This window comes from Pseudophryne corroboree, chromosome 1 (assembly GCF_028390025.1).
Source record: "Pseudophryne corroboree isolate aPseCor3 chromosome 1, aPseCor3.hap2, whole genome shotgun sequence".
Lineage (NCBI taxonomy): Eukaryota > Metazoa > Chordata > Amphibia > Anura > Myobatrachidae > Pseudophryne > Pseudophryne corroboree.
Genome location: NC_086444.1, coordinates 1,006,147,114 through 1,006,168,316, shown reverse-complemented (window position 1 = coordinate 1,006,168,316; position 21,203 = coordinate 1,006,147,114).

The following is a 21,203-nucleotide window of genomic DNA, read 5'->3' as shown; positions in this document are numbered from 1 at the left end:
ATTAGCGTGAATAAACACACATATTATTAACTAGACACAAGCTATCTTCATCTCCAACCATCACTCTCAAATTCTCCTTGCCATGAAGTATAAAGATTATTGGCAGTTGCAGATTTTACCTATGGGCTGCAGCCCCCCAGGTAAAATCCGCCACCCAGCTCCGTGTCAGTGAGTCAGATGGAGTCTGTGACTGTACTGGCTTCCCTGTGACTGGCAGTGACTTCCTTTTTAAAAGTCCTGCCTGTCAGTCACAGACACACAAGGCAGTCCTATTGGGAGATGTTTCCTCCATCCGGGACTGCCATACTGGGCTGTGATAGGCATAGAGCTGGCTTCCTGTAGGAAGCCACCTTCTGCCTTTCACGCAGCTCATGCTGGGCTGCAAATGGGATGCACAAGCAGCGCCTGCTGTTTAAAATGATATTCGACATGCCTATATTCTTTGTGTAACAGCAACTGTATCTGCATACAAAATGTTATGCTACAGTCAGGGCCGTCTTTTGTATGGGCTCAGTGGACAACTGCTCAAGGGCCCCAGGAGTATAAGGGCCCTAGAATGATACCTGAGGGTCACCTTTTTTAGGAGTACCAGATGATTGAAAATCGGCCCTGGGGAACCTGAGATATACGACTTCAAAGCAGTGGTCCCCATCCAGGCCTGTTAATTGCACTTCCCAGCCAGATATATCAGGTTCTGTCTGACTTAAAGTTTTTCTGAGGGTATAATACAAAAGCTGTGACTCTCCCCTTCCAGTGGACACTGGCATTGTGTCTCTACTATGCCCAGAACCAGAGATATCAGCCTTCCAGCAGCTGGTCTTTGCTCCAGCTCCACACGCCTGGTATGCAGTTTTATATTTTTGCCGGATTGCTCTGACTCCTGAACTCTGATCCCCAAGTCCCCAGTATCTTCTGAAAGGTGGTACTCTTTAGTTTTTTATTCCATTGAAAGCTAAGAAATCTATTTCCTGGAACTGAGGACATCTTCTGTAAAGCAAGCTGCCCTCCCACCAGAAATTGATGAATATTAAGCCCACTCCACTATACACCCCTCCCCTGCATATTAAACACCCCCTACCACCATGGAAGTCATGTACTGGGGCCCCTTCATTCAGCTCAATGCCCAGTTCTACAGTTTTGTGTTCTCCCTCCCCATCTCCCACCATCTGTGCAGTAAAGTAGTAATTAGCAGAAATTACTGCTCCAGGTCCTACATGCTGAGCAGAAGATAGAACACCCACTACCGCCTGCGGGACATCAAAGCTGCCACTGATAGCACCCCTACCACTGCAGGATGGGTAGGAGCCCCAATGCATTGCTTTGCCCAGGGGCCTACACTGCTGTTAAAATGGCCTTGGCTACAGTATATTCCAGCCAAACACCGTAACATAATTAGGTACAGTTGCAAATACACACAGAATATAGCCATGCCGCATATCATTTAAATCGGCATAAGCTGCTTGTGCATCCTATAGGACTGGAGATTATTCAGGGTGTGTGATGCTTTAATCATTAGACTTTTGGTGGAATAATCAATCACATTCACACAAAGCAGTCCTATTGGCAGGTGTTTCCTCCCTCCGGGACTGCCACACCAGGCTATTATAGACAGAGAGCTGGATTCATGTAGGAAGCCACTTTTTGCCTTTCACACAGCCCATGCTGGACTGTAATGTCATGGGCTGCAGCCGATGCAGTCCATAGAAGCCAGCAGGGGCATTTTAAGAAAAGAGCGGACCCACATGCAACCTCCTCTTTGGCAGCTAGTAGACTCTGGCTTAAAGCCAGAGCATACTGTGCATGCGCAGGTCTCTGGGAACATGGCGCCCATGCCGTGTTCCCGGGGACACCTCCAGTGTGCATACGCAAATAGCTTGAAAATGGTCACGGTGGCCATTTTCCTCGTGATTTGTGCCCGCACTGCAGAGCCGCTGCTGCAGGATTTCGGAGGAATAAGTATACTCTATGGGTGCAGTGTGTGGCCCCCGGATCTAGGGGCCTGTGTGCACCGCACACACTGCACCCATTATAGAAACACCTATGAAGCTGGGGTTTTGTGCATGTGCAGTCACACCATGGTTTCTGCACATGCGCCGGTCCTGGCACCTGTCGGATACATTGTGCATGTGCCGGTGCTGGAACCTGTCCAATCCATTGAGCAGGTGCCGGGACACATGGCTGGCTGCCCCCTCTCCATGCATGCAGGTAGCGACAGCCCCCTTACTAAATATAAGTAGGAGGCACCTCTTGTTATGGGTCTAATTCTAAGTCTCACACAGTGAACATCACACTCAACTATGTGATGTTTACGTAGTTAAGCAAGTTGAAATTAGGTTATGGGTTTAGTTCTGATTAGCACATACATAAACATCACACTCAACTATTATTTTTTCTTTTTTTCAACTATTCATGCATAAAAATTTCTGAAAACCCTTATGGTGCAAGTTTTGTTTAGCTTTTAGCCCTTATCCTCTAAAAGTGAATGACAAGTCCAAATTGTTATTCACAGGTTTCATATACATATTGATTATGAGTGTGACTTATCATCCGTAACAAAGGGGTTAAACAAGGAATTGGATTTATGAATGAATGTCTTTCATGATGTGAATTACATAGCATATCAATAGGAAATGCAGTGCTATGACACCTGGTGGTAGAAAATATTACTACATGTAAAAAAATGTATTGTGAATTTGAACCGTGGCAAAGCAATGTACCTGCTCATTCTGTTATTATCCCTGAATCAATACCTGCATGCCAAATTTTACCCACAAGTTCTTTAGGCTGGATTTACAGCCATAGGAATTAGGATTCATCAGGGACACTGCACCACAACATATCCATGAACTACAAAACACTCATATTAAATAAATAATCCACAGGTTGCAAAATTGCAGAAAACTATTGCAAATATATCCCAGTGAATAAAACCGAAAATAAACCAAAGTAAATTTTTCAATTATCCAGAAGACACTCTGGGGACCCTGTATTAAAAATGTAATTTCCCCCCATAAAGTATCTTTTCTTATTGCCTTGAATCACTGTGAAGAAATAATTTTTCAGCCAAATGTATTAATCTAGTACAAGCGGAACACCATTAACGATAAGTTCCTGCCCCTGGGATACCATCTCCAGAGTCCTGTTATGCCATTGCAGCTGCAGTATCCTTGTCTCCAAATTCTATCAAAGTCAGATCTGATCCTAATTTGGGCATGCACATCAATCATACCCACATATGTTGTGAATAGGAAATGGAGAAGTTTCTCATAGTGACCAATCACCTTAGAGCTAGCATTATTAAGTACATTCTACTGATAGAAGTTCATCGGTTGTTATGGGCAAAGTGTCTGGAGAGCAGGGCCAGGATCATGTAATGGGATCCAATATGGTAAATGTTTGAATATTCCAGCTATAGTTGAATACATCGGGCATTTTGCATAGTCGGCTAATGTATTAGCGGCCACAAACCAGATTTTTCAGACTCTTTTGGCTCTAAAGTAAAGAGCCCGATAAAAAGTCAGACCAGATATTTTGCCCATGTTAAGTATACAACTCAGCCAATGCAACGGAGTCTGACATTGCTAGTCGGACACAAAACAGCTCTAAAACTCTCATATGAAAATGTTGGAAATCAATTATAAGTATACTTTCCAAGCACATTTGCAATAAATAAACACTTTTTAATACATTTTGACACACACAAAAAAAATTGATAAGTAAAAATTAGAGATGTGCGGCGGGCACTTTTCGTGTTTTGTGTTATGGTTTTGTTTCTTGTTCCATGCTCGTGTTTTGGATCTGGATTGGTTTTGCTAATACCACCCTTTCATGTTTTGGTTTTGATATTGGATCTGGATGATTTTTGAAAAAACCATAAAAACAGCTAAAATCACAGAATTTGGGGGTAATTTTGATCCTATGGTATTATTAACCTCAATATCATTCATTTCCAGTCTATTCTGAACACCTCAAACCTCACAATATTGTTTATAGGCCAAAAGGTTGCACCAAGGTGGCTGTATGACTAAGCTAAGTGACACAAGTGTGCAGCACAAACACCTGGACCATCTAAGAGTGGCACTGCAGTGTCAGACAGGATGGTAGATTTAAAAAACTAGTCCCCAATCAGCACATGATGCAAAGAAGTAAAAGAGGTGCACCAAGGTCGCTGGATGGCTAAGCTAAGTGACACAAGTGTGCGGCATAAACATCTAGCCCATCTAGGAGTGGCACTGCAGTGGCAGACAGGATGGCACTTAAAAAAAATAGTCCACAAACAGCACATGATGCAAAGATGTAAAAGAGGTACAATGAGGTCGCTGGATGGCTAAGCTAAGCGACACAAGTGTGCAGCACAAACACCTGGCCCATCTAGGGTTGACACTGCAGTCTCATTGCACTAATGGCGGATACCGGATGCATGACTAACACCAACATAGCTGTCAAGGCCTCAGTTATTCACTTAGCAACAGGATGACTGCTGTCATCATAGTTTATCTTCCTCACAAAGGACTATTGGACAGTCATTTGCTTAGTTGAAGTAGTACACAGGGCCGGCTCCAGGCACGTTCGACTAGAGCGGCCGCGCGGGGCGCCACCCTTAATGGGCGCCGCGCGCTGGCGCCGCCATCTTTGTGCCTGGAGCCAGCCTGCAGTGCTCCCTGTATGCGGCTTTGCGGCGCCGGCGTCTGACGATAGACGCCGGGCAGCCGCGCACACAAGTTTTAGAAGAGCCGCCCGTGTCCTCAGCGGCACTCCCCCTCCCGCCACCACCGCAGGTATCGTGAAGCTGCAAGCAGTATATGGATTGGGCTCTGTGTGGGGGCATATCTTTCACTGTGGGGGCAATTATGTGTCTGGAAATGTGGGGGCATGTCTGCACTGTGGGGGTATATCTTTCACTGTGGGGGCGTTTATGAATCTGTCACTGTGGGGGCATATCTGTCACTGTGGGGGCATTTATATATCTGGCACTGTGGGGGCATTTATGTATCAAGCACTGTGGGGGCATTTATGTATCTGGCATTGTGGGGGCATTTATGTATCTGGCACTGTGGGGGTATATCTGCACTGTGGGGGCATTAATGTATCTGGCACTGTGGGGGCATATCTGCACTGTGGGGGCATTTATGTATCTGGCACTGAGGGGGCATATCTGCACTGTGGGGGCATTTATGTATCTGGCACTGTGGGGGTATATCTGCACTGTGAGGGCATTAATGTATCTGGCACTGTGGGGGCATATCTGTACTGTGGGTTCATTTATGTATCTGGCACTGTGGGGGCATTTATGTATCTGGCATTGTGGGGGCATTTATGTATCTGGCACTGTGGGGGCGTTTATGTATCTGGCACTGTGGGGGCATATCTGCACTGTGGGGGCATTTATGTATCAGGCACTGTGGGGGGGCATTTATGTATCTGGCATTGTGGGGGCATTAATGTATCTGGCACTGTGGGGGCATATCTGCACTGTGGGGACATTTATGTATCTGGAACTGTGGGGGCATATCTGCAGTGTGGGGGCATTTTATGTATCTGGCACTGTGGGGGCATATTGGCACTGTGGGGGCATTTATGTATCTGGAACTGTGGGGGCATTTATGTATCTGGAATGGTGGGGGCATATCTGCACTGTGGGGGCATTTTACGTATCTGGCACTGTGGGGGCATTTATGTATCTGGCACTGTGGGGGTATATCTGCACTGTGGGGGCATTGATGTATCTGGCACTGTGGGGGCATATCTGCACTGTGGGGGCATATCTGCACTGTGGGGGCATTTATGTATCTGGCGCTGTGGGGGTATATCTGCACTGTGGGGGCATTAATGTATCTGGCACTGTGGGGGCATATCTGGCACTGTGTGGCCATTTATGTAGCTGGCACTGCTGGGGGGGGGCATGTCACGTGTAGCTGGCACTGCTGGGGGGGGGCATGTCGCGTGTAGCTGGCACTGCTGGGGAGCATGTTGCATGTAGCTGGCACTGCTGGGGGGCATATCGCGTGTAGCTGGCACTGCTGGGGGGCATGTCGCGTGTAGCTGGCACTGCTGGGGGGCATGTTATGTAGTGTTCCCGCTAGGCGTCTGTGGCTAGGCAATGTGTCTCAGTTATCTCCCTGGTGCAATGTGTCTCAGTGCTGTGCCTGGCGCAAAGTGTATAGGAGGTTCTACCTGGTGCAGTGTGTATTAGCTGCACTACTGCGTGGTGTAATGCAAATTGCCACTATTATGTGGCCACGTACCTTCCCCACGAAGTAACTCCCCTTAATTTTTGCGGCGCGCCTTCGGCGCGCACTGTCCATGCTTTGACATATAGGTATGGGAACAACAAGCAGTATGTACATCATTTTGCCCTCCTAACTTAAAAATGTGCCCTCCCTGTGATCAGCACCATGCCCTAAAAAGTGAACACTATCATGTGTAGCTGGCACTGCTGGGGGGCATGTCATGTGTAGCTGGCACTGCTGCGGGGCATGTCATGTGTAGCTGGCACTGCTGCGGGGCATGTCATGTGTAGCTGGCACTGCTGCGGGGCATGTCATGTGTAGCTGGCACTGCTGGGGGGCATGTCATGTCTATCTGGCACTGCACATTATGTGTATCTGGCACTATACTGGAGACATTGTGTGTAAGGAACACTACTGTGGCTATGTGTAAGGCTGCTAATTGTGTGAAAATATGTTTATAGTTTGATGATATGCGCTTTTACATTTTCTCGCTCAGGGTGCTAGTAGGCACATTTTTTCGCTCAGGGTGCTAGTAGGCCTGGAGCCGGCCCTGGTAGTACAAGTGGTCTTCCGACTTCCCCTCTAGGATGACGATCGACTCCAAGCAGCAACAACAGCAGCGGCAGCAGTAGGCGGAAGTGGTTCTTGATCTTTCCCTATTTAATCCTCCAAATTTTTGTTCTCCATTATTTTTCTGGAGTTATATAACAAAATGCAGCAAAGGAGAGCGTACCTCTACACCACACAGGGCAAACCCTGTAAAAATGATATGGATTAAATATTAATAACCACTCTATTTGGAGTAAATAATAAACAGCACATGACAGCACCACTGAACTTATATGGCAGGACCACTGGACTGGACTTATACGGCGGTATCACTGGAATTATACGGCAGTACCACTGGACTTATACAGCAGTACCACTGGACTGGATTTATATGGCAGTATCACTGGACTTATACACCAGTACCACTAGAATTATCCGGCAGTATCACTGGAATTAAATGGCAGTACTACTGGACTTATACGCCAGTACCACTGGACTGGATCTATATGCCAGTATCACTGGACTTATACGCAAGTACCACTGGAATTATACAGCAGTATCACTGGAATTATACGGCAGTATCACTGGACATATACGGCAGAACCACTGGACATATATGGCAGAACCACTGGACATATATGGCAGAACCACTGGACATATACAGCAGAACCACTGGATATATACGGCAGAATCACTGGACAAATACGGCAGTATAACTGAACATATACAGCAGTATCACTGGAATTATAATTCCTCCTCAGCGTCAGCATCACCCATATCCTCATCCTGGTGTACTTCAACAGTGACAACTTCTATTTGAATATCAGAAACTGGACTGTGGGTGCTACTTCCAGCACTTGCAGATGGCATGCAAATGGTGGAAGGAGCCACCTCTTCCTGTCCAGTGTTGGGAAGGTCAGGCATCACAACCTCCAACACATGGACTCTTCTTGGTGAATTGTGATGCCATCTTTGCCAGCGTAACTCTTGTAATGTTTCTAGTGGGAGGATGAGGGCTTCCATCGTCATGTGAAGCTGAACCACTAGTCATGAACATAGGCAAGGGCTTTAGCTGTTCCTTGCCACTCCATGTCGCAAATGGCATATTGGCAAGTTTACATTTCTTCTCAGACCATTTAAATTTATTTTTTGGGGTCTTTTTACTGAACTTTGGCTTTTTGGATTTTACATGCCCTCTACTATCACATTGGGCATCGGGCTTGACAGACAATGTTGATGGCATATCATCATTTATGTCATGACTACTAGCAGCAGCTTCAGCACTAGGAGGAAGTGGTTCTTGATCTTTCCCTATTTTATCCTCAACATTTTAGTTCACCATTATTTTTCTAGAGTTATATAACAATGGGGGTCATTCCAAGTTGATCGCTAGCTGCATTTGTTTGCAGGGCAGCGATCAGGCTAAAAAAGGCAATTCTGCGCATGCGTATGCAGCGCAATGTGCATGCGCGACGTACGGGCACAACGAACGATACAGTTTTGCACAGGGTCTAGCAATGCATCTCAGCCGCACTGGTTGCCGCAGAGTGATTGACATGAAGTGGGCGTTTCTGGGTGGCAACTGACCATTCTCAGGGAGTGTTTGGCCAAAAGTTTGCACCGGTTTGGAAAAACACAGGTGTGTCAGGGAAAACGCAGATGTGGCCAGGCGAACACTGGGCGGGTGTGTGACGTCAAATTCGGAACTTAATAGTCTGAAGTGATCGCAAGCTCTGAGTAGATTTTGAGCTACTCTGAAACTACACAAAAATGTTTTGCAGGCGCTCTGCGATACAACCGTTCACACTTTTGCTAAGCTAAAATACAATCCCAGTGGGCAGCGGCATAGCGTTTGCACGCCTGCTAAAAACTAATAGTGAGCGATCAACTCAGAATGACCCCCAATATGCGGTACAGGAGAAAGTACCTTTACACCACACATGGCAAACCCTGTGAAAATTATTTGGATTAAATATTAATAACCCCTTTATTTGGAGTAAATAATATACAGCACAGGACAGCACCACTGAACTTATATGGCAGCACCACTGGACTGGACTTATACGGCATTACCACTGGACTGGATTTTTACACCAGTTCCACTGGATTTATACGGCAGTACCACTGGACATATATGGCAGAATCACTGGAGTTATACGGCAGTATCACTGCACTTATATGGCAGTACCACTGGATGTATGCGGCCGTAACACTGGAATTATATGGCAGTACCATTGGACATATTCGGCAATATCATTGGACTGGACTTATACGCCAGTACCACTGAATTTATACGGCAGTACCACTGGACATATACAGCAGTATCACTGGAATTATATGGCAGTACCACTGGACATATACGGCAGTATCACTGTACTGGATTTATACACCAATACCACTGGATTTATATGGCAGTACCACTGGACATATACGGCAGTATCACTGGAATTATATGGCAGTACCACTGGACATATACGGCAGTATCATTGGACTGGATTTATACACCAGTACTTCTGGATTTATATACGGCAGTACCACTGGACATATTCAGCAGTATCACTGGAATTACTGGAAGTATATGGCAGTACCACTGGACATATACGGCAGTACCACTGGACTGGATTTATACGCCAGTACCACTGGATTTATACGGCAGTACCACTGGACATATACAGCAGTATCACTGGAATTATATGGCAGTACCACTGGACATATACATCAGTTTCATGGGACTGGATTTATATGCCAGTACCATTGGATTTATACGGCAGTACCACTGGACATATACGGCAGTATCACAGGATTTATACGGCAGTATCATTGGACTTATACAGCAGTATCACTGGACTGGATTTATACGCCAGTACCATTGGATTTATACGCCAGTACCACTGGACATATACGGCAGTATCATTGGACTTATACGGCAGAATCACTGGATTTATACAGCAGTATCACTGGACTTATACGGCATAATCACTGGACCGGATTTATATGCCAGTACCACTGGATTTATACGGCAGTACCACTGGACATATATGGCTGTATCACTGGACTGGATTTATATGGCAGTACCACTGGACATGTGCGGCAGTATCACTGGATTTATACGGCAGTACCACTGGGCATATACGGCAGTATCACTGGAATTATATGGCAGTACCACTGGACATATACGGCAGTATCACTGGACTGGATTTATATGGCAGTACCACTGGACATATACGGCAGTACCACTGGACTGGATTTATACGGCAGTATCCCTGGACATAAACGGCAATATCCCTGGACATATACGGCAGTATCACTGGAATTATACGGCAGTACCACTGAACTTATATGGCAGCACAGAGACACCACCACTGTACTGATGCAGCACAACACAGCACCACTGGACTGGACTTATACAGCAGCACTGGACCTATGGCAGCGGAGGACACCACCACTGTGACTGGACTGATGCAGGACAACACAGCACCACTGTACTGGACTTTTACAGCAGCACTGGACATATGGCAGCAGAGGACACCACCAAAAGTGTCTGAATGTAATTCCTCCTCATGGGGTGGAAGCCAAACTACAGTAAGTGTTAACGTTGACCGGAGTGCGTAAAGAAAAGGAGGACTCCGTAGGAAGATAACTGTAGTTTTAATGAATAATCAGGCTGTACACGAATATTGGTGAAATAGAAGAAACTGGAAAAATTAGAGTCTATGGTTAAATGACTTGAAGAGTGAAGCTGAAGAACTCCGGTAAAGAAGAACTGAAGACTGTGTTATATGATTAAAGACGAGGCTGAAGAACTTGTTCTTTGAAGAAGTGAAGATGTGGTTTGTGATTGAAAGATGAGGCTGAAGAACTTGGACTTTGAAGAAATGAAGTCTGTGGTTTGTGATTGAAAGACGAGGCTTACCACTGGACATATACGGCAGTATCACTGGACTTTGAAGAAATGAAGACTGTGGTTTGTGATTGATAGATGAAGTTGAAGAACTTGGACAGTGAAGAAATGAAGACTGTGGTTTGTGATTGAAAGACGAGGCTGAAGAACTTGGACTTTGAAGAAATGAAGACGTCTGCAGGAACCGCCGATAGCACATGGAGCTCCTCTACGACCTGGGTCCCCGTGAATGCTTCCACGAGTGGCAACAGACTTAGACAGCAGGACTGCAGCAGCGTTTAGGTAACCGATAGATGAGAGCAACCAGGACCAGGGAACCAGAAGTAACCTGGGAGCACAGAGCTGGAGAACCTTTCACAAGGAGGTAACTTGAAGCACTGGCACTCTCCCTCTGTGCCAGCCCCCTTTTGTAAGGGGAGAACACGCAGGATTGGCTGGACAAAGATTGGGAACTTCATTGGTAATACTCTGGTCTCCAACATGGCTGCTCCCAGCACAGGAGACATACTTAGCTGTTAGCATACAGCTTTAGCCAGCTTCTGTCTCTGACACACTATACTGTGCCACCACTAGAGGACCTTGCTGCAGCGATCCCCGCCGCAGTGCCCGGCTCTCCAGACCCTCGACCCTGGCAGCCGCACATCTGTCCAGGAGGACTCACTGCCAGCAGCTCCATGCTGCCGCAGCCGCGCCAACCAGCGGGACGTTAACCCACGGGAGCACCCGCCAGAGGTAAGGTTCCGGAGCCTGACACACTGCACTGGACTTATACAGCTACACTGGACATATGGCAACAGAGGACACCACCACTGTGACTGGACTAATGCAGCATAAGACACTACACAGGACTGAGCAGCACAAGACAGCACTGGAATCACCTCCCCACTTTCCCTCCTGCACAGACACTGAGGACGGAGACACTTCCTCTTGCTACACTCTCCAATTCCGGAGTGAAAATGGCGGCGACGCGCGGGTCCTTATATGGAATCCAAAACCAGCGAGAATCCAACAGTGGTTTCCAAGTCAGGCGGGAAAACCCGAGCCGGGCTCGGGTAGTGAAGTCCGGTAGGGTTCGTTTCTCAGGGAACTGAACCCGCTCATCTCTAGTAAAAATAGTCCATGTAGTGTACTGTACATGTTATTTTTGCTAATTTTGCACAGGAAAATTCATCTGATACACAAATAGATGTATTAGGATACACAAGCAGCTTATGCTGATTTAAATGATATGATATGGCTATATTTTAGTGTGTAATTTCTACTGTATCAGCATACCATTATGCTACACTGTTTGGCTGGAATACACTGTAGCATAACTTTATGCATGCAGATACAGTTGCTACTACACACAGAACGTAGGCATGCTGCATATCGTTTTAAACAACAGAAGCTGCTTGTGCGATCCTATTCGCATCATTTTGCTTCTCAAATGAAGCGCTGCGAATGGGATACACAAGCAGCTCCTGCTTTGAAAAACAAATAGGAGTGGACCACCAGCGCTATTTGTATAACAATATCGGATGGTATCTTCCAATCAAGATCACCAAATATCCTTCTTCAAATGGCCATCACAAGACCGTTTAGATGAATTACTGCACGTGGTATGTACCTTACTCACCGACGCTCAGTGAGATTTCCTCATATAAAGGTATCTTTTCCTCTAGCATTTAAGATCAGCATCAAAGAAAAAGGGCATATGGAAATTCACTCACCATCAATCAAGGCCCTATATTCACCAAAAGGTTTCTTTATAACCGCATACCAGGCTCTTCCAATAGTACCATAAAATTTCTCCTCCACAGTATTAAGTTGAAATATTGGGTCTTCATAAAAAAGTTTTTATTTATAAAACAAAAACATCAAGATACATAAAATCCATTAAAAACAGGGATTACATCACTCCAACTCCACTCCATAAGGACCTCAAACATTTACCCTTTTGCCAAAGGCAAAAGGGTAAATGTTTGAGGTCCTTATGGAGTGGAGTGATGTAATCCCTGTTTTTAATGGATTTTATGTATCTTGATATTTTTGTTTTATAATTAAAAACTTTTTTATGAAGACCCAATATTTCAACTTAATACTGTGGATGAGAAATTTTATGGTACTATTGGAAGAGCCTGGTATGCGGTTATAAAGAAACCTTTTGGTGAATATAGGGCCTTGATTGATGGTGAGTGAATTTCCATATGCCCTTTTTCTTTGATGCTGATCTTAAATGCTAGGGGAAAAGATACCTTTATATGAGGAAATCTCACTGAGCGTCGGTGAGTAAGGTACATACCACGTGCAGTAATTCATCTAAACGGTCTTGTGATGGCCATTTGAAGAAGGATATTTGGTGATCTTGATTGGAAGATACCATCCGATATCGTTATACAAATAGCGCTGGTGGTCCACTCCTATTTGTTTTTCAAAGTTTTGTCAAGTGTTGGTACCCTTGAGAGGTGGCACCCTAGCTGCAGTTTGTGTTAAGGCGCAAAGAAACATCAGTCTGTTGAGAATTCATAAGCAGCTCCTGCTGTTCATAATGATATGCAACATGCCTTTATTCTTTGTGTAATAGCAACTGCATCTGCATACATAATGTTATGCTACAATGTATTTCAGCCATACACTCTTACATAATTAGGTACAGTCGTAATTACACACATAACATAGCCATGCTGCATATCATTTAAATCAGCATAAACTGCTTGTGCATCCTGGAGGACTGGAGATTATTCTGGGTGTGTGTTGATTTACTCATGGGACTTTTGGGGCCAATTGGTGACTTTCTCTGACATTCTGGTCCTCCTATACTAAAAGATGTATTTCACTTCATACGCAAATATTGGACATTTCCTAGTCTAAATACTGCGACACCTTGGATCCAATACATTGCCTGAGTTCCAGGAAATAGATGACAATTTGTAATGTCCAATGTGGTGTGATAGTTTTCCGGCTGGCATTATCAGCTAACATTACATTCTGGCTCAGGTTTCTTTCTTACTGGATGCTGTCCTATTTGTTCTTAGAAAGCATTTGAATTTTCCTGGGGGCCAGAAAGTAAATATAAAGGCAATGGCATAGGGGCCGATTCCGTGGCTGCTCCCAATCCCGAGCACCCACAGACAATGAGGAGCACCCACAGAACCAGCTACTGCCCCAGTAGTTACCGCTAGCCACCGCCCGCAGCCCCCACAGAGAATTGAGACATGCTGGGGGCAGCGGAAGCGCTTCCGTACAGTGCAGTGTGAAAAACCCCACCAAAAATGTCCGCTGCCAAGGTGGAGACAGACGCTAAAGGTAATTTTAAGGTATTATTTTACAACTGCAGTGTACGGAAGCGCTTCCGCAGCCCCCAGCACATTTCAATCCACTGCTGAGGCTGCGGAGGCTAGCAGTATATTTAGTGATGCCCGCAGCCACCCTCCCATACTTCACTGGACCGCTGGCAACATGCAGGAGACCGCTGGCAACGCAAAGGAGACCCCTTGCAAGACGCATGACACACCTGGCAACGCACATAAAACCCCTGGCAATGCGCATGACACCCCTGACAACGCGAAGATGACCCCTGGCAATGCAAAGGAAACCCCTGGCAATGCAAAGGAGACCCTTGGCAAGACGCATGACACACCTGGCAACACGTATAAAACCCCTGGCAACGAGCATGAAACCCTTGGCAACGAGCATGAGACCCCTGTTAACAGGCAGGTAATTTAATAGTAATTAGAGCCTTACTGTGTGGCATCATTTATAAGGGGCATTATTGTGTGTGGGGCATAAAATGATCTCAAGGTCATAACTGTGTGTGGAATAATATGTAATTGACGTTAAAGTGTGTGGCAAAACGCATAATGGAAATTTTGGTGTGTCGCATATTGCGTAATGGCCATTAAGGTGTGTGGCATAATGTGTAATGGGCATTAGTCACTGCTGCGGCTGCCCGTTCATTCCTGCTGCTGCCTCCCACCGAGCACCCACCAACATAAACACAAATCAGCACCCATGGGCAATGGGTACTTGGAAGCATGTACAGAACTGTACAGGCAAAGGAGGAAAGAGGAGCTTGCTGCATAGACAGGGGAAGGATGCACAGACAGGGAAGGGATAAAAAAGAAAAAATCACTCTACCATTGAATTCTTTCCTCTCTCCGTGGTTTTGAAATCCGGCCCTTGAAGGCAAGGTTGGCACAATGTGTTGAGTGGGGTAAATATTGCAGGATAAAATGGAGAAGCAACTATGCATCTTTTCCAGGGCACACTTACGACAATGATGTTGAGATTTTTTAAAATGTAACTTTTATTGTATTACACTTAAAAAGATAGGAGCAGACGCAAGTATATGTTCAGAACAGCATAATTGCTGGGATTTTAGGTGAAAAATTATGTGTAGGTGAAAAAATATTTTTTCCTTTTGTGTAAATTTACTGATGAGTCCCTATATCAGGGAATGATTTAAGGGAAAAGTTGCTCACTTAGGCTCAGAGTGGTGTGATGCCCCAATTGAGTCTATGGGGGTAATTCTGAGTTGATCGCAGCAGGAACTTTGTTAGCAGTTGGGCAAAACCATGGGGGTCATTCCGAGTTGTTCGCTCGTTATATTTTTCTCGCAACGGAGCGATTAGTCGCTAATGCGCATGCGCAATGTCCGCAGTGCGACTGCGCCAAGTAAATTTGCTATGCAGTTAGGTATTTTACTCACGGCATTACGAGGTTTTTTCTTCGTTCTGGTGATCGGAGTGTGATTGACAGGAAGTGGGTGTTTCTGGGCGGAAACTGGCCGTTTTATGGGTGTGTGCGAAAAAACGCTACCGTTTCTGGGAAAAACGCGGGAGTGGCTGAAGAAACGGAGGAGTGTCTGGCCGAACGCTGGGAGTGTTTGTGACGTCAAACCAGGAACGAAACTGACTGAACTGATCGCAGTTGCCGAGTAAGTCTGGAGCTACTCAGAAACTGCTAAGAAGTGTCTATTCGCAATTTTGCTAATCTTTCGTTCGCAATTTTGATAAGCTAAGATTCACTCCCAGTAGGCGGCGGCTTAGCGTGTGCAAAGCTGCTAAAAGCAGCTTGCGAGCGAACAACTCGGAATGAGGGCCCATGTGCACTGCAGGGGAGGCAGATATAACATGTGCAGAGAGAGTTAGATTTGGGTGGGTTATTTTGTTTCTGTGCAGGGTAAATACTGGCTGATTTATTTTTACACTGCATTTTAGATTGCAGATTGAACACACCCCACCCAAATCTAACTCTCTCTGCACATGTTATATCTGCCTCCCCTGCAGTGCACATGGGGGGTCATTCCGAGTTGTTCACTCGTTGCCGATTTTCGCAACGGAGCGATTAAGGTGAAAATGCGCATGCGCATGGTACACAGTACGCATGCGCTAAACATTTTAGCTCAAAACTTAGTAGATTTACTGACGTCCGAACGAAGAATTTCCATCGTTGGAGTGATCGGAGTGTGATTGACAGGAAGTGGGTGTTTGTGGGCGGAAACTGGACGTTTTCTGGGAGTGTGCGGAAAAATGCAGGCGTGCCAGGATAAAACGCGGGAGTGTCTGGAGAAACGGGGGAGTGGCTGGCCGAACGCAGTGTGTGTTTGAGACGTCAAACCAGGAACGAAACGGGCTGAGCTGATCGCAGTGTAGGAGTAGGTCTCGAGCTACTCAGAAACTAGTAAGAATTTTCTATTCGCAATTCTGCTAATCTTTCGTTTGCAATTCTGCTAAGCTAAGATACACTCCCAGAGGGCGGCGGCCTAGCGTGTGCAATGCTGCTAAAATCTGCTAGCAAGCGAACAACTCGGAATGACCCCCATGATTTTGCCCAACTGCTAACAAAGTTCCTGTTGCAATCAACTCAGAATTACCCCCTATAGCCTGTGCGTTGTCTGCGTGTCAAAAATTCAGTTCTGTGTGAAATAATAAAATACCTAAGGTACCTAGTAGTCCCTGGTGATCTCTCATCCAGGTACTGTCTTAGCAAACATTGCAGGATGGCATCAGGCTGGAGAGGCGCCGTCCTCTCTCTGCTGCGAAGGCCTCTTGCTAGCTTTATGAAGTAGGGATGGACATTGGAATTTAATTGTTAGCAATCATCAATGTTTTAAATTAGATGGAAATACTTTTTCCATCGAATTGCATGAACCCGATGGTTGCCATCCATCTGATGCAGCTTTCCGATGCCCATCTGATGGCTGACTATTCTTTTTCAGCTGTTGTAAGTGGTGTCCATAGCTCAGCTAGTGCACATGCGCAAAGCTATGACTGCTTTTGCGCATGCGCAAAGACTAAGCATCACAATAGTATTACTATTGGATGGTTGAGATGTGATAGCTTGTGCCATTGCATCGCTGGATGATGTCGGAAGCCCGGCAACCATTCAGTGCTGTGCTTTAGATGTCCATCCCTATTCTGAAGCAGGCGAACAATCCTCTGACAGTTATACTGCTGCCTCCAGGCAGGGGCGTGGAGTGGGAAGAGCCACCAGCACTGCTGAGGGTGGGTGCCAGCACAGTGATGTCTTATACCCATCCCTTTTAGCCCCATCCCTAGGATGACAGCCCAACAGAAATTACAAAAAGTGCTCCTCTACACTCCCCGCCACTGTGCCATGGGCCATAACAAAGAAGGAAAGCAGTCCTGCTGGAGGAGAGTAGGGGGTCCTCCATTTTCCATCTATCTCGCAACAGCCCTTTGTTTTTGTCAGTGACTTGCATCCTCTCAGAAGTAGTCCTCCTACTCCTGCTACCGGCGCTGGGCCACATGGATCTCCCATCAGTCCATCCCGCTGCACATGAAAACCCAGGGAGGAGAGAAGGAGCCACAATTCATGTGCTAGCATGGGCCCAGGTACTGTAAGTAACTTGTAATATGTTTTATATATGGATTATTCAAGAACTGTATTAACGGTGGCAATTTATATTGAAAGGTTCCTGGAACATCATGGGTGCTACTGTGGGTGGGTGAGAGGAAACTGCTAAATTAAACTCAAATGCTTAATGTATAAACTTGCCCTTGGTAAAAGTGATCATGTTTTCCTGGTGGTGCTTGTACTGGATATGTGACCATGTCTCAACAAACTGTAAACTGGTGTTGTAAATGTTAACTTGACAGTGTGTAGGAATTTATAAAAACTAGTCCACTTGAAAAGTAAAATTGCCCATGTCAACCAGGCAGAGTGAGTGTCCTTTTATTATTTTCCTGTAGTTAAGAAAATGAAAGCAAGCATCTTTGGAGAATTTCTTCAGAGGGGCATGACTAGTGAAAATTTATATGTAGCCCTCAAATATATAGATCTAAAATTCCCTGTCACCCTCTGCCTATCACCTTTCCCTGTCAACCTCTCTCTCACTGTCACCATACTACCTCTCCTTGTCCCCCTCTTCCTTCTGCCTCTCCCAGCCCCCTCTGCCTCTCTCCCTGTCACCCACTGCCTCTCACTTTCACCCTCTGCCATCACCCTGTCACCCTCTCTCCATCTCCTACTGCCTTTTCTCATCAACTTCTGTCTCCCCATCATCCTCTGTTTCTCCCCATTACCCACTGCCTCTTCTGTCCCCCTCTGTTACTCCTCATCACCCTCTCCACATCAACCACTGCCTCTCCCTGTCAACCTCTGTCTCTTCCCCTCACCCACTACTTCTCCCAGTCCTCCTCTGCCTCTGTCTGCCTATCACCCACTGTCTCTCCCTGTCCCACTCTGCCTTTCCCCTTCACCCTCTCCCTATCACCCTCTCCATTTCATCTCCTCCCTCTCAACCTCTGTTGATCCCTGTCACCCACTGCCTTTCCCTGTCAGCCTAAGATCATCAGTCACTGCCTCTCCTTGTCCACCTCTGCTTCTCCCCGTCACCCACTGCCTCTACCTGTTACCCTTTGTTTCTGTATCTGTCACCAGCTGCCTCTCCCTTTCACCCTCTTTCTATCCCTGTCAACCACTGTGTCTCCCAGTCACCCACTACTACTCCTTGTCCTCCTCTGCATCTCCCCTTCACGCTCAGCCTCTCTTCCTGTCACCCTCTTCCTGACACACTGTCTAGTAATGTCACCTTCTGTCCATCACCCTTTGCCTTTCCCTGTCACCCTCTGGCTCTTTCTGTCACCCTCTGCCTCCTTCTCTGTAACCCCCTTCCATGTAGCTTATTATGAACTTGGGGTGGAGGTGGTGGACCCAAAGTATGTTTTTGCAGTTGGACCCACCATTTACAAGTTCTTTCCCTGGTGTATGTTTCAATCCATGTCCCCCCATCTGTCCGCAGTGCATAAGTCTCTATACCCCCCTCCCCCCAGTCACTACTGTGTATGTCCGGTCCATCCTCCGGCTGCAGTGTGTATGTGCCCATGCCTCCATCCCCCACTCACCAGTGGGAATGTCTCCTTTTCTTCCCTTTTCTTCCCTCAACCCAGACACCAGTGTGTATGTTTCCATGTGTTGCCTCTGGCTCCAGTGTGTATGCCACCATAATTCACCCTCCCAGTCACCAATGCATATGTCTCCATGACCCTGCTCCAGCCACAGTGTGTATTTGCCATGACTCCCCCCCCCCTCCCCCAGTCACCATTGGGTCTTTGTATCATCTTTGTGTGTATATTGCCTTTGTTTTTCCTCCTTCATTTGCCTGTGTCCCCCATTTTGCCTCATTATATTTGTCCTGTCACCTAAATCTACCATTTATCTCTCACCATACACCTTTCCTCTATTAACCTTGATAAACTACTGTTCCCCTTCCCCTTCCCCTCATACTGCTAGCCCCTCTTCACCCTTACTACCCTAACTCTGCACACACTACTATACCCCTTATAACTTATTTTACAACATATTGCAAGTTACAAATTATAGTTTGCGGGAGACACAAAACACTGTAGGTCCTGCTTAAAGGCTATCTCTACTACATTTAGAATAGACTGTGTGCAGTGTGGACCCCCTCTAGACCCAGGGGCCCGTGTGCACCAAACACTCTGCACCCACTATAGATACACCAGTGCGTTACACCCTCTTCTGCATTGTATGCCCCACTATTGCTAATGGGGCCCACACACGGTGATATTTGTGCTAGGTGAGATCTGAGCCTATACAATGTGAGCTAAGCGATTTGGACTAAGTGGGGTATGCTATTTGAAATACATACGATTTTGAATACACTGCAATGTACTATGTGTGCTGTTGTACAAAAATACCTGCCTGTACATACTATTTTGCCTTGAGATATGGACTAGATAGGAGTGGTTTTACTGTAAGAAAATATTATGGACTAGACAGTAGTGCGCAAAAATACCTGCCTGCTAGTGATGAGCGGGTTCGGTTCCTCGGAATCCGAACCCCCCCGAACTTCACCCATTTTACACGGTTCCGAGGCAGATTTGAATCTTCCTGCCTTGCTCGGTTAACCCGCTGTCGGATTCTCATCCGCTGTCGGATTCTCGCGAGATTCGGATTCTATATAAGGAGCCGCGCATTGCCGACATTTTTCACTCGTGCATTGGAAATGATAGTGAGAGGACGTGGCTGGCGTCCTCTCAGTTTTGTTCAGGGGGCTGCAAATATCTGTGCTCACTGCTTTATTGTGGGGACTGGGTATATAGGAGAAGTACAGTGCAGAGTTTTGCTGACCAGTGACCACCAGTATTATACGTTCTCTGCCTGAAAAACGCTCCATATCTGTGCTCAGTGTGCTGCATATATCTGTGCTCACACTGCTTTATTGTGGGGAGTGGGGACCACCAGTATTATATAGGAGGAGTACAGTGCAGAGTTTTGCTGACCAGTGACCACCAGTATTATACGTTCTCTGCCTGAAAAACTCTCCATATCTGTGCTCAGTGTGCTGCATATATCTGTGCTCACACTGCTTTATTGTGGGGACTGGGGACCAGCAGTATTATATAGGAGGAGTACAGTGCAGAGTTTTGCTGACCAGTGACCACCAGTATTATACGTTCTCTGCCTGAAAAACGCTCCATATCTGTGCTCAGTGTGCTGCATATATCTGTGCTCACACTGCTTTATTGTGGGGACTGGGGACCACCAGTATTATATAGGAGGAGTACAGTGCAGAGTTTTGCTGACCAGTGACCACCAGTATTATACGTTCTCTGCTTGAAAAACGCTCCATATCTGTGCTCAGTGTGCTGCATATATCTGTGCTCACACTGCTTTATTGTGGGGACTGGGGACCACCAGTATTATATAGGAGGAGTACAGTGCAGAGTTTTTCTGACCAGTGACCACCAGTATTATACGTACTCGGCCTGAAAAACGCTCCATATCTGTGCTGCATTGTAGTATATAGTAGGAGTACAGTGCATAATTTTGCTGACCACCAGTATATAATATATAGCAGTACGGTACAGTAGGCCACTGCTCTACCTACCTCTGTGTCGTCAAGTATACTATCATCCATACCTATGGTGCATTTCAGTTTTGCACAGTTTGCTGACCACCAGTATATAATATATAGCAGTACGGTACAGTAGGCCACTGCTCTACCTACCTCTGTGTCGTCAAGTATACTATCCATCCATACCTGTGGTGAA